Source organism: Vombatus ursinus, unplaced genomic scaffold (assembly GCF_900497805.2).
Source record: "Vombatus ursinus unplaced genomic scaffold, bare-nosed wombat genome assembly UNPS02014948.1, whole genome shotgun sequence".
Taxonomy (NCBI): domain Eukaryota; kingdom Metazoa; phylum Chordata; class Mammalia; order Diprotodontia; family Vombatidae; genus Vombatus; species Vombatus ursinus.
Window position 1 is genome coordinate 61,583 of NW_020954726.1, and position 14,637 is coordinate 76,219.

At 40.3% G+C, this 14,637-nt stretch overlaps 1 pseudogene; it reads right to left on the reverse strand.

Moving 5' to 3' along the window:
• Window positions 1-3,900: 3,900 nt before the first annotated feature.
• On the reverse strand, window positions 3,901-14,118 carry LOC114030248 (annotated as a pseudogene).
• Window positions 14,119-14,637: the final 519 nt, after the last annotated feature.

The following is a 14,637-nucleotide window of genomic DNA, read 5'->3' on the forward strand; positions in this document are numbered from 1 at the left end:
TATAAATTCAGTATGATTACTGTGGATCACAGTTTTAGAGCTGGACAAGACCTCAGAGGTCATCTAGTTCAACCCCCTCATTTTACTTTTATTTATTTATTCATAGGCAATTGGGGTTAAGTGACTTGCCCAGGGTCACACAACTAATAAGTGTCAAGTGTTTGGTCTGAGGCCAGATTTGAACTTAGGTCCTCCTGACTTCAGGGCCTGTGCTCTATCCACTGCGCCACTCAGCTGCTCCCAACCCCCTTATTTTTAGATAAGGAGACTAAAACCCAGAAGGTGCTCAAGGTCACATAGTCAGTAAGTGGCAGAAACAGGATTAGAACCCAGGGATTTCTTCTACCAGACAACACTGCTTTCTTGAGTCATTGTTAAGCACCAAGAAGAAGATAGAGGTGTTCTTCAAAACAAGGTGACCACCTCTCTTCACTGTTTTGAGTACTGAAGATATTAGGAATATCAATCAGCAATGTGAAGCTATTCTTTGTCTTCTCATCTCCCCCATTATAATGTGAGCTCCTTAAGGGCAGAGGCCAAATTTTTATCTTTCTTTGTATTTCTAGCAGAACAGTGACTGACACATAGTAAGTACTTAATAAATGCTTCTTTTCTTTGTTGGTTGTATATATCTTTCTATATTTAACTACAAATAAATATTAATATCCATATATTTACATATATTTAAAATCTTGCAGAATAAATGATCCATCTCATGTGGCATATTATTAGTTACAGTAACAGTGGGAGCAGGGATCATGCTAGAAGAAATAAGGCATAGCTACTGTTTACCCAGGTTTAGAGAATAGCAGAAAGCTGGAAAAGAGAGAGAGAGACAGAAAGAATGGGAGACAGAGACAGAGAGATAGAGAGACAGAAGGGCAGAGGGACAAAGACAAAGAGAGACAAAGAGAGAGTTGCTGAGGTCACATTGAAGAACCTTGAAGGGACAATAAAGACCAGAGTTGAAGAATTTTGAAGAATTAGCTCAATACTTTACATTTTTCTTGCTAAGTCAAGGCAATTTTTATTAATTGTGACTACAAAGAACCAGGTCATGGACATAGAATAATAATAATAGTTATTATTATTAGCATTTTTATAACAAAGTTTGCAAAGCACTTTAAAAATATTATCTCATTTTAGCTTCACAACAACTTTAGGAGGTGGGTACTATTATTAATTCCATTTTATATATGTGAGAGTCAGGTAAAGGTTATATTTCCACAGAGAAAGAGAATAATGCAGAGATTTAAAGAACAATTCCAGGAAGCAGTACACTGTAGGTGGGTGAGGGCTTAACCAATAAGAAGTAAGTTGATGGCTCCAAAAAGACTCCAAATTCAAGATAAGGGTCAAGCCGTTAGTCAGTTAGGGTCAACCTGAGGACACCTAAAAAATGTTAGTGCGCCTGCTTAATGAACTTCATTACTATTATCTGACACACCCCGCATAAAATTAGAGCCTCATTAATGAGTCGTGGGATGTATGACCAAGGGAGGGGGAACATACGTGAGCATATCAAGGGGAAACATGAAAGGAGGGGTGTAACCCGGGAAGGGGTGGACCAATCCTGGTCTGGGAGGTTTTGCACCCCAAATTTGAATGTATAAAAGCATGCTTGCCCTTGCACCCAGGGCCCATCCATCCTGAAGAGGGGTGGAGCCTGCTTCTGGCCAGAAACATCTAATCCTCTGGACTTTCTCTGTAATAAACTTTCTTGATACTAAATTTTAGGTGTCAAGTGTATTTCTAACATATATGAACAAACTGAAATTCACAGAAATTAAGTGACTTGCCAAAGGTTACACAGCTCTTTAGTGTTTGGGGCTGGATTTGAATTCAGGTTCAGCTATCTACTAGGCCACATAGCTGCCTATGCCATAAGTTTCCAACAGAATCAACCTCAACCCCTGACTCCTCCTGTATTCCTCCTGATGCCTAGAGATCTAAACTCCAAATGGGAGAAACTTGCTGAAGCCGCAATAGTCCTGTCTCAGTGTTTGATGCTGCACAGAACTCAATTAGAGTGGAGGAACAGAGGGAACGGGCCAGGACAAGTGTCTGGGCTTGCAATAAAGCACAACTCTGTAGCCTGACTCCTCTCCCCCTCCCCCTCCCCCTGTCATTGCCCTAGAGAGCCAAACTCTAAAAGGAAAAATTGGCTCAGATTGCAATAGCAGAGTGGCTGCCAGGGGTGGGGAACCTATGGCCCAAGGCCACAGGTGGCCTTCTAGGTTGTTGGGTGTGACCTTATTAATGAGATTTGTTCTGTGAAGTTTGGATTCAGTCAAAGGGATGCACTTGAGGACCTAAAGGACCACATGTGGCCTCGAGGCTGCAGGCTCCCCACCCCTGGCTTATATCGTATTCCACAATACATTGTAAAGGGATATATGACCTTAATAAAGATCATACAATTAAAACAAAATTAGAAGAGAAACAGATCATATACCTTTCACAGTTATGCTATAGGTTGGAGATTTATTCTTAACCAAACAAAAGTGAGAGGCAATTACAAAAGATAAAATAGATAACTTTGATGATATGAAACTGAAAAGCTTCTGCCCAGACAAAATGAGTGCACCTAGGATGAAAAAGGAAGAGGTAGAATGGGAAAAAAACCTTTGTATCAAATTTCTCTGATAAGGGTTTGGTATTCAAGATATATAAATAATTCACAAATTTCTCTCTCTCTTTCTCTCTCTCTCTCTCTCTCTCTCTCTCTCTCTCTCTCACACACACACACACACACACACAAACCATTCCCCAATTGATAAATGATCAAAGTATCTGAACAATTCTCGCAAGAAGAATTTCAAAATATTAATAGCCAATTGAAAGAATACCCCAATTCACTAATAATAAGAGAAATTCAAGTCAAAACAGCCTTGAGGTTTGACCATATAAAGCAACTAAAATGTCCATATCCTTTGACCCAGGTATTCCATTCCTGGGTTTATACCAGGAATTATAGGCCTCTCAGAAGAATATAAGTCAAAAAAATCTGAACACCATAATGCAAGAAATAATATTAAAAAAAAAAACTGCCCAGAACCTCTGAACACAGAAAACAAAGTGCCAATCAAAAGAATCTCTGTATCACCAAGGAATCCATTAATAAAAAGAAAGCCCCCACATACATCAAAATATTTATAGTAGCACTTTTTGTGGTAGCAACGAATTGAAACAAATTAGATGCTCATCTATTGGGGAGTGGTTAAAGAAATTGTGGCACATGAATATAATGGAATATTACTGTTGAATGATATAACCTCTGTGAAGACTTCTCAGGGTGGTGATGAAAAGACTCTCTCTCAAACTAGAGCTAGGATCTGAGAGAACGAACAGGCCATAAGTTTAAATTACCTAAACCTATAGGAATTCAGCCCTAAACTCCCTCCTGATTGCCACTGCCATGTCAGCATCAAGTATACTAAATAAGGACATGTATGTTTGGATTGGCTATACCCTGTTTCCTTGTTCTTTGGGAATGGGAAAGATGTTTGCACCTAGAATGTAAGCTCGCCTCCCAGCAAATGGAAAAGGGAAAGATTTTCGGGCCTAGAATGTAAGTCCGCCTCTCAGCCAATGGGAGTAAGGGATAGTGGTGGGGTGGGAGCTTCTTGTTTGCGTTAAGATATATAACCTTGCTTTGTCCTTTGTGCCTCGCCTCTCTCCTGCTGGCAGTGTACTGGAGCAGTAGACGCCCCTTCTCCCAAGATTGTAATAAAGAGTAACTTTTTGCTTCCACCTTGAGAAGTCTCTGAATTTAATTGTGTTATAGTTGCTGTACCAGACAGCTTTGGAGGTTCCACCGAGATTTGCCCATCTGTGAGCGAGATCCCTAAATCTGGACCATGAGGGTTGGGGTGCCACCGGAGATTTCTCCAACAGCCCTCAGGCCAAACTTAGGGTGCTTTCGCTCCGCTTGGGTGAGAACTCGAAGAGAGAGCTCAGGGAAGCAAAAAGTGAACAAAAGTTAAACTCAGGACAGCAACGGGATTTTGTGAAGTTGGCCAGCCGCAGGCAGCAATTAAGGTGCATTGGATCAGTCACGTAAGTTGTATGCATACAGCCCGGAGGTAAACGGCTCTCATATCTCCTTATTAGTAGGTCTCTGACCTGGAGGGAAGGCGACAACCCTCGACCAAATTCATTAATTGCTGAGTCTTTGACTAGGGATTTTGAGGTGACTCTGCCCGGCTAAATTTCTGATGACATTGAGGGAGCACTCGGGTGACTGTGGGGAGAGGGTGACCTCTTCTGGTGATTAATTGTAATCGTTGAGTCAGTCTCTGACTCGGGGATGACAGCGATCTTTCCCGATCAAATTCCTTTGTGTGTTGCTCATTAGTAGGAGAATCATGGGCAAGGAACAGTCTAAAATAACAGGTCAGAAGCTGCCATTTGATATTCCAGAAGATAGCCCCTTAAGGGTTAGGTTTAGCGATTGAGATGAATTACTAAAAATATAGGGAACAAATTGAGTAATTGAGTGCACCATCAAAAAAAAAAAAGGACAAGAAAATATAAACAGGATTTGTTTCATAACTTTGTTTCTGTTTGTCATTTATCTGTGTGTCTGTGTTGTCTGACACCCTGTGGGGTGTGGGGACTGCAGTTGGATTTATTACTTGGAAAAAAATGTTTTCTTTCTTTCTCTCCCCCTCTCCCTCCCTAATTACAACAGCCTCAGAGGAGCAGGTGGATGGGAGAGAGAAAGAGAGACAAATACTTTATTATTTAGGTTATATGATTGGTAAAAGGCGAGTCAAGAAGAATCTTTGAAGTGTCAGATTAGAATTAGAAAGAAATAAGATGTGCAATTTTAAAGGGACTTTAATCAAAGTCCATCAGAAGGAAAGGCAAGAAAGTTTAAACATGTAGGAATGAAAGGAGTCTGGGTAGGAAGAAAAGAAAATAAGCTATTTGCACAAACAGTGTGAACAGAGGGTTTGAGAGTAAAAGATTTGGAAGCTTTTGGAAATTGTTGGAAATAAAAAGATTTCTCTCTTTCTCTTTACATTCTAACTCTGGCCAAGTTTTTGAAAGTGAAGGGAAAGACAAGAAAGAACAGGGGAAAGTGCTTTTCTCTGGATTTGCAATTCTTATGTCCCTTCAGAGTTCAAAGCTGCCGGGGCCTTGGTGGGTGTAATTTGGGTAGAATAATTGAAAATGAAAATTTTGCAGCTCATTGTGATTGGATATTGTTATGTAAACTGGGCTGTTCAGTTGCTTATTGGAACTCTAGAGGCCTTCTGCCTAAGGGGAGAAAATTTATTCCATCTAGTTAACATTGATTCAAATTGCTGAAGCCTGAGATTCTCAGGTGGGTGGCTCTATCTGATAAGCTTCTAAAAAAGACTGGGGACTTTTTCTTAGTTCCCTTAAGGAAGTAGGAAAGAAAAGGAGAATTTAGAGCAGGAGTTGTCACCATGTGTCTTTTTAAGGGAATATATAAATTTATGGAAAATATTTCCTTTTAAAGGGCCAAGAGTATTGGATTTAAAACAAAAATGTTTTTAAATGTTTATCATTAGTGATTATAAATTCAGATCTGATTGGATTTAAGTTTACTGCTCTATAAAAAAATAATAATAATGGTTGTTATGAGATGTGGCATTATTAGTTAACATTAAAAGTTAAAAGTGGAATAAGAGTAATAAGAGTGATCATTTCTATATGTGATAATATGGAAATGCAATTGATGTTATCTGAAGTTTATTGTTTAAGTTATTACTGTATTTCTAAATTGTATTTTGTTTCTAAAACTCTTAGATTGTAAAATCTGAGGGACCATTATGAGGTAGAAATGGTGTTAAGGTAACTCTTGACCTGCAGTGGGTCTTTTAGTGATAAAGATGAGATAATTTGAAAATTGTTAAATACCTAGTGAGGTGTATTTGGTTATAAGACTATGATAGCAGATTTTATTTAAAATTTTGACTATTATAAAAATGTATGGTGGTTTAGTTATAGTCTCAACATATTAATGATGAGATGAATGATTTTCTGTGCAAAGTGACTTAGAAGTGCATCCATCTAAGTTGATAATGGGTCGTTTCAAAGTTTATTGCAATTGTGGAAATAATTTTATAATGTATGCCCTGTGGTAATGATGGGGTTGGAATCTGGGCCCCAGAAAGGAAAAACCCTGGACTTTCCCACATGGCCAAATCTCTGGCATTCCCCTAAGGCTATAACCCCATCAACTGGTGTTTCATTGTGGCTACACCCAATCTCCCCTCCATTGTCTTGCCTCCCTATGGCCCCAGACCACTTCCCACCCTTGGTCCCACCTAGGCTCCATTTCCCACCCTTCCTTAATTCTATTCCCACATGGCCAAATCTCTGGATAATCCCATCAACTGGCCTTTCATTGTGGCTACCAGTAAAAAGACAATGATGGGCTAGCATAGACAATAGGGGTGGGAATGGTCCCTGGAGGCTGCTGGATCAGGTGAAAGGGTTCCGAAAGAAAGAAAGATTTTTGTTGGGTCTGTTTCAAGTTTTAATATACTGCTTACTTGTTTCTGAATTTTCTTATATGATGTAATCTGGTAAGCAATTGTATTAGTTATGTTGCTGGAAGGGCAATTTCTTTTATAATCTAGAATGTTGTTAAATTAATTGTGCCTTCAGGGAAAAGAGGAAAAGGAATAAATCGAGGCTGTTGGGGCATTCTATATGTTCCTGTTTCATAACATTTCCTTTTAAATATTGTAATTTAAGAAATGAGAGCTTCTAAGTTTTGTCTATGTTTAAAGGGAAGTTTTAGTTGGGATTATCTGGCTTTCACTTATGAAGTTTAAAGTTGTTAACTAAGCAATCTGGAGTTATTGTTAAGTCAAGCACTGGTAAAAATATTTTGTGTGTGCGTGTGAAAAGAAACCTGGTAATTATGCAAAAAAAAAGATTTTGTAAAATCTCATAATTCTTATAGGCACCTTTTGACTGGAGAATTTAGGTAATTAGGAATTTTAGGGTAATTAGGAAATTGTAAGCTTTTTTTGAGAAAGGGAGATACTTTCATAAAAAAAAGTTTTGATAAAATCTTTGATATTCTTTTAGAGGGCCTACTAAATTTCTATTTTCAAGAAAATTATGTCCAAACCTACTACAAACTTAGAGTTTCATTCCTAGGTTTGTTGTGTCCTTGGACTGGACTTAACTGGGTGCTTTTAGAGAAATAGTCTCAATGGAAGCAGCATCAGAGATCTAAGGCTAGTGATTAATACTAAAGCATATAAGCTGTAAATAGCAAAGATCTTACTGTTGTGATCGGAATTCATTCCATGGCCTAGCAATAGTTAAAATTACTGTTTGAACTTATCATATGTATAGGATTCAAGTCCTAAAAGTGTCTCATTCTTTCAGATTAAGAATGGTTAGAAAGGAATAAATAAGCTTGAGAAACAGAGAGGCAAATTTATTTAGAATAGCAACTTATGATCTCAATGGAAACTTTGTTTTACTCAGGACGTTATTAGGAATCAGAACATGTGTAAGAAGTTATGCAAACTACTTAGAGCTCACTTTGGAGATGTTCCTGAATTAAACTATATTCCCACCTGAAAACACTGATAAGGGGAATTTGCTATCTTAGACCTTGGGGACTGTTAATGAACTATTATTCTGAGTCTAACTCCAGGTATGGTTATCAAGGAACTGATTGAGCTGCTGACCCATGACGTCAGCAACCTGCAAAGAGGTTTGTGAGCTGCATCTATGAGCTGCAGGGGGGTGTTGTCATGGGAAGGTCGGGAGAACGACTTTTCTGCAGGGCTGAGGTAGAATTCTCCTGACTCAATTTCCCCACTATGACGCCTGGCAGACTTTAAGTCTGGCTCAATGCAACTGGTCATATATATGTAACTTCTGCCTGGAGTTGACATGACTCTAGGGAAGCATTGTTCCCTTACTTTAGTTATGTTCTTTCATGGCAAATTCCTACAATCATAAGTTTGTAAGCATAAATATAGAATCTATTAAACAATAGATTGATGCAGGAACATCTGAGGCTATAGGAAGATGTAAGTATAAGACTGAGTTATTTGGCCTAGAATTTCAGAATTAAGTATTCAGTCTTGACATCTGTTATTAGTATATTCCTGTGTATAAGTCAGGATCTTTTAATTTCCCATAATGGTTATGATGAGGTCTGGAGGTTTGGAGGTGCTGGGACTCCAGGGTCACAGCACGAGGGTCCTGCCTGAAGGAGGTCAGCCCGGGTCTTCTTTCGACCAGGGGGATCTCCTCTTGGTTGGCAGTTGGAGGCTGTAGGGTTCTGACAGCTTACCTGGTGTTGGGCTGGAATCAACAAGGCTGGAACTTTCTGGCACCTCTAGGTTGCTTTCTTCAGCTCCTGTCAGACAATGCTGCCGGTGCTTCTCCACCTGGGGCCCTTCGTAGTGCTGTTTCCCTTATTTTTGCTGAGGCACTGGGAGACCTGTTTGCTGGGCTACTATACTGCTGCTCCCCATCTTTCTTCTGGTTCAGCTGTACTAGGGTTTTTTCTGGGGTGATATTTTCTGGGTTTTCAGAGGTTGATAGGGGAGGGTGAGAGCGACTACATTTTTACTCCACCATCTTGGCTCCTGGAAGCGGAAGTCCTATATTTTAAATGAAGTTGCCTAAATAGAATTTTTCTGAGAGATGTTTATCAAAGTGGCTGTAAGATTCTATACAACTAGGGATATTTAATTGTCCTCTCTCTCTCTCTCTCTCTCTCTCTGTTACATATGTCCTGCTCAGTTATTATATTGCAATGGATGTTTCTCAAAATGCACAGTTTCAGTTGTGCATACTGTATTTTATACAAATGAAACAAAAATGTTCAGTAAGTGGTATAAATCTCAAGGCACTCTGCTAGCAAAAATACATGTCTAAGTCACAATATGCAATATTGTATCACAAATTTTAGCATCAAATAATTTGTTTTTTTTTCAATTCTTTTTATTCTACATTCTACCACAGGCTAATGTTTAAAAATCAAATAAATTGGACAGTTGCAGGACAAAACCTGTTCACCCAACTGTAAAAGCTGATATCTGTTTCCAAAAATTACAATAAATGCAGAACAAAGAGAAGTGTTTGATGCGTGCAACACCTTTGAGTGAAAAAGCATTGATTCCCACTGTTGGAAAACAAAACAAAACAAAAAACCTACTATATGCCACCTTAAAATGAATTGCATTGGTTTAGTTTTTAAGAGGACAAAATTTCAAGAGTCAAAATGAAATAAAGCATATAGCTTAAAGATTTAAGAGCCATTATTAAAAACAAATTACATTTTTTCAAGATAGAAATGTTACTATATTGGCTGAGAGCCCAGTAGTCTTTCAATGGCTGCATTCATGTCTTCTCCTATTGTTTTTAGAACCTGTAAGTTTGATTCACAGTTTAAGAAAGCCATTGGACTGAACTGTTACAGTTGCTGCTGAAATTCAACTTCTGGATTTTTTTAACTGAGGGTTTACCCCAACAAGAGCCTGCAACGTTTGTTGAATAAACTGTTGGTGTGCAGGTTCTGTAGTTCCTGATGGTGGATTTGTGTTTTCATTAGGTGCCCAACTAGATACATTAGTTGCTGGAGAATTTCCAGTGTTTCCCAATCTCCCCAGGCCGGGAGTGAACCCTGGTATGAGCCCGTAGTGCTTCTATTGCTAATAGTTGTAGACTCCGCTGAATCTGTAACGAGGCCTGTATCGCCCTAGTGTTAGACATTGCTGATAACGTGTCAGGATTCTGCATTTGTTGGAAGAAAGTTGGGAGCTCTTGTCTCATTTTATTCTTGAAGCCAAGGATTTCCAGTGAATAGGGGGTTATTCAGCATCATCTGTGCAGCAAGATCAGGATTCTGGCTTAGTGACTGTATCATGTTCTGCATGTAGGATGCAGACAGCATGTTCTGCATAAGCTGTGGATTTTCAGTTATTTGTTGCAATAAGCTCTGCATTCCCGGTGTGTTGAACAAACCAGCTCCCACTCCAGGTCCCAAATTTGGCAGTGTTACTTTGTCCAGTACAGCCAGAAGTGCTACTGCTAACATTGTCTCAGTGCCTCCAACTGGTGGTGTTACTGCTGGTCCTTGGACTCTGGGTACCAGACTGAGGAACCCATGGGTTAGGTTAGGTAAAGGATCTCTATTCTCTGTGTAGGAAGGATGACTTCCTTCGCCAGAGGGTGAATTGCTCACCAATGAAACAAATGGGTTACTACCAGACTGTTCTTGTGCTGCGTTTATCATTGATTGGTTCCTGTATATCAGGGTATAAAGCCTCAAAGCATTTTTTCCACCTGGTATAGTTTCAAGATTACTCAAGGCTATGTCTTGATTTCTCATCATTTCCTTCATTGTTGCTGGATTTCTTGCAAGTTCTAGTGTTTGTCTCTTTACATCTGGATTGTTAATCATTGACTAATCTCTGGATTTCATTGTATTAACTGCTGCATTTGAGGATGGGCCATAAGTAACTATCTCAGCAGGTGGGGAATTGAAAAAATGCTCTGAACAAAGGGATTTTCCATAATCTGGACCATCATTTCCAGGCTGGATATGAGCAGTCGCTGCATGATCTTGGGGTCATCGGCGGGGGTCGTGGCACAATAGAGTGCGGAGGCGCGAGCCTGGCCTTCCACTGCTCCTGCCACTGCATTGGCCACCACTAGGTGCTCCGACACTGCTCACACACCCACTAGCTATGCAGCACTGTAGCCACTGCTTCCTTATCCCCCACCCTTTCTTTTCCTCCCCACCTCCCCTCTGCCTCTGCACCTCAATTCAATGGCATCATGTTCTAAAGCCTCTTCTAGCTCTGATGTCTTGTAATTCTCATAGGCATATGCAGAACTTTACATTAGAGTGTTCACCCAGGGAATTATATTTTAGTTTTTAAAACATGAAGATTTATTGAATCCAGTCATAAAGGACATTATTATTATTTATGACACTAAAGAAACTAAAACTTAATTAGACAATTTAAAAATAATTAAAATTTTCTTCGAAAATACAAACTTTACAAAGGGTTTTAGTTGAATCTTTCCTCTTACCTTCAAATACAAAATAACATTTTAAACCTTATCTCCTTGGCTAAAAAGAACGTCTTTCCACTTGAACCCTGCTCTCCTATCCCTGAGCTTTGCCATCAAGGGCTAGAGTTAGGGTCTAAGCGCTGGTGAACAGATGATTATCCTTTTACAATTTTAACTTTGGCTTTCCTAGTCCATACCAATGTGGGTTGAGCAATGTGGGGTTTGGGGAGGGCAAAGTGGCTAGAAGAGTGAAAGGAATGCTGTCAGCACATGGAGGGCAGAGTTTGGCTGAGAAAGACTCTCTTGTTCAGTCGCATCTTACTCTTCCTGACCTCATTTGGGGTTTTCTTGGCAGAGACACTGCAATGCTTTGCCATTTCCTTCTCCACCTCATTTTACAGATGAGGAAACTGAGGCAAAGCATTAAGTGGCTTGCCCAGGGTCACACAGTCAGTAATTGTTTGATCTCAGATTTGAACTTAGGAATTCCTGATTCCAGCCCCGGTATTCTATCCATTGTGCCACCTAGCAGCCCCAAAGACTCTCTTAAATTCCCACGAAAGGATGCAAAATTGTTTCTCCCAGACTATACCCATTTCCACCTATGAACTTGGCTTTGGGTAGAACCTTCCTTTAACCACACCTACTCTTCCCCTTTATTTCTCTAGAGTCAGGATGGGTGAGTAGCAAGCAGTAGAACTTTTCCCCTCAGGCATCCACTGAGTCATCTGTAGCCACAACAGCAAGTCCAATAGGACTTCCTTAGTACAGGGGCAAAAAGCAAAGCCCAAATACAGCTTCAACTCTTGTCTATTAGGAAGCTGACGTTATTTCACAAACAATTAATAAAATCACAAAAGTTCTTCATGTCCCCAGACTATCTCTTATTGCCAGGCTGGAAATCTTCCCAATCAAATAACCACTGGATTTCCCCATCTCCACTCTTTATAGCAAGATACTTGATTAAAATAATCTTTTCTTTATCTGGAGTACAAGAAGCATGTGAGAACAGCCTAAAGGAACAGAGTAATACTTAAGAGAAAGCAATGTCAGTTTGTGAGGCATTGATAAAACACAGGGGGAAATGGAGAGTGAAGAAAATCGCCAGGTATTAGCAACATTTTGGGGTAGGTGCAGTTATTAGGATTCTTTCCAAGTAAATTCTTCCATAGGTAGATCAGTGAGCAAGGATGGCTAAAGCTTCTCTGCACTTAGGGTAAATTCTCATGTATAGCAGCCTCCATTTCCTTCTCTGGCTGCCCTCTCCTGTAGCTGCTAACCCTTTCCTTGACGCAGAGCAACTGAAAACCTCCTAGGCAGCTTCATCCTGCCCTCTTCTAGTCCCCAAACCGTGATTCATAGATTCCATTCCTTTTCTGGGAAAACTAACCTAGCTTCTTCAAACATTGGATTACATTTCCCAAGATCCTTAGCTCAAGCTTGGACTCTGAACCCACCTGTGGAAGAGCCAGTGTGAGTTCCCATGACACAGGGGGAAAGACTATTTGATTTTTTTCCTGATCTGGCTTTAGTAGGCTAGAGTCCACAGGAAGAAATGGGGAGGACCTTTAGGGAGTGAGAAGGAAGGAGGGTAGATATCACTGTCATCCTGAGGGTATTAGAAACAGAAACATCACTGGGACAAGGGAAGCAATAAGTATCACATCAGCATCCTCAAAAGAGGATCACAGTGGGGGTTTTAGACTGAGGGATATAGTGGAGAAAGCAATCCCCTGGGAAAGCCGTCCTCACAATTTCTGGAATCCAGGTAGCCCCACAGTGGCAAGAGAACTGCTGGCATGTTAGGGTGTGTCTGGGGACACCCAGAAAACTCTATGTGTAATTCTATGGAAAATCTATTGCTCTGAAGATGTCAAGAATGCCCCTCAAATCCAGGAGAAAAAACCCTCTGGGACAAAAAAAGAATCACATTCCTAATAACTTAGTAAAGATTCTGCAAAAAGATAGTGTGTGTGGTCCTTGGGTGACTGTCAGAGGGAAAACCATCCGTGAAGAATGAGCATTCTTGGCCCTAGGGTAGGAAGGTGATAGGGAGATAGGGACCCTCTACCCTAAAATAGAAAGCTGTTTAGAGCTGGGGAAGGCACAAGGCTTAATTAAGTAGTGGATAAATAGTCACCCAAGAACATTTTCTCAGCAGCTCCTCTTAAAAATACTTAATACTAAATCCATCAGGGTCTATTATCCCACATCTGTTCTCCTCATTGGCTTTTTGGACCTCTTTTGCCATTTGGGTTAGTCTATTTTTTAAGGAATTATTTTCTTCAGTGTGTGTTCTTTATTAAGCTGTTGATTCGTTTTTCATGATTTTCTTGCATCACTCTTATTTCTCTTCCTAATTTTTCCTCTCCTTCTCTTATTTGCTTTTCAAAATCTTTTTTGAGCTCTACCACGGCCTGAGACCAATTCATGTTTTTCTTGGAGGCTTTGGATGCAAGAGCTTTGACTTTGTTGTCTTCCAGAAGTATATGTATGTTTTAATCTTCTTTGTCACCAAAATAAGACTCTTTAGTCTGAGTTATTTTCCCTGATATTTGCTCATTTTCCTAGCCAATTACTTGACTTTTTAACTCTTTGTTAAGATAAGGCTCTGCTTTCAGTGCAGAGGGTATACTGTCCTAAGCTTCAGGGGTTTTGTACAGCTGTTTTCAGAGATACTTCTAGGGACCTATAAAATTTCAGTTCTTCCAAGGTGGTATGATCAAAGGAGAGGTGTTTACTCCTGTCCTGGCCTGGGCTCTGGTCTATGAGTGACCATAAGCACTCTTTTCTGTCTTAGAACTGTAAGGAGGATTCCCTCTCCACTGCTTCTAACTACCCTTTTAAAATCCTCATTGAGGGAGCCAAGATGGTGAAGAAAAGGCAGAGACTTCTGAACTCTCCCAAATTACCCTCCAAAAAACTTTAAGTAATGCCTCAAAATGAATCCTGGAATGGCAGAACCCACAGAAGGATGGAGTGAAATAATTTTCCAGCCCAAGGCAACTTAGAAGGTTGTCAGGAAAGGTCTATTGTGGGAGTGGGGGGTAGTCCAGCACAGGCTGTACCAGCATAGGCCATGCTAGCAGCAGGTCTTGGGGGTGACTGAATCAGTCATGGCATCAGCAGCTTCTGGAGCTCTCAGACCACAGATGATGAGGGGCTGGAAAACTGTTCAGAAAGAGGTTACAGAGGTCCCTTTGATGGCACTGGGTGCAGGACTCTGTTGCATTGTTCATAGGCAGATGCAGATTGCAGTCCTTGGTCATAGTCCCAGGGTGAGGACAAGCACTACCATAACAATACTTGAAGCTGCAAGAAAATGGAGACCCTGGTCACAGTTCCAGGGTGGAAAAAAGTGCTGGTGGTCTCTCACAGACCACAGCATAGGCCAAGAGAGCAGTGACCATACTTCTCCTTAGATCATACCACCCTGGAAGAACTGAAAACTTATAGACTCCCAAAACTAGCTCTGAAAGCAGCATCAGGAAAGACCTGAATCTTGGGACAGTCCCTCCTCCACCCCAGGAGCAGAGCTCAACTTTAACATAGGGTTAAAAATCAAGAAATAGGCTGGGGAAATGATCAAATAATAAAAAA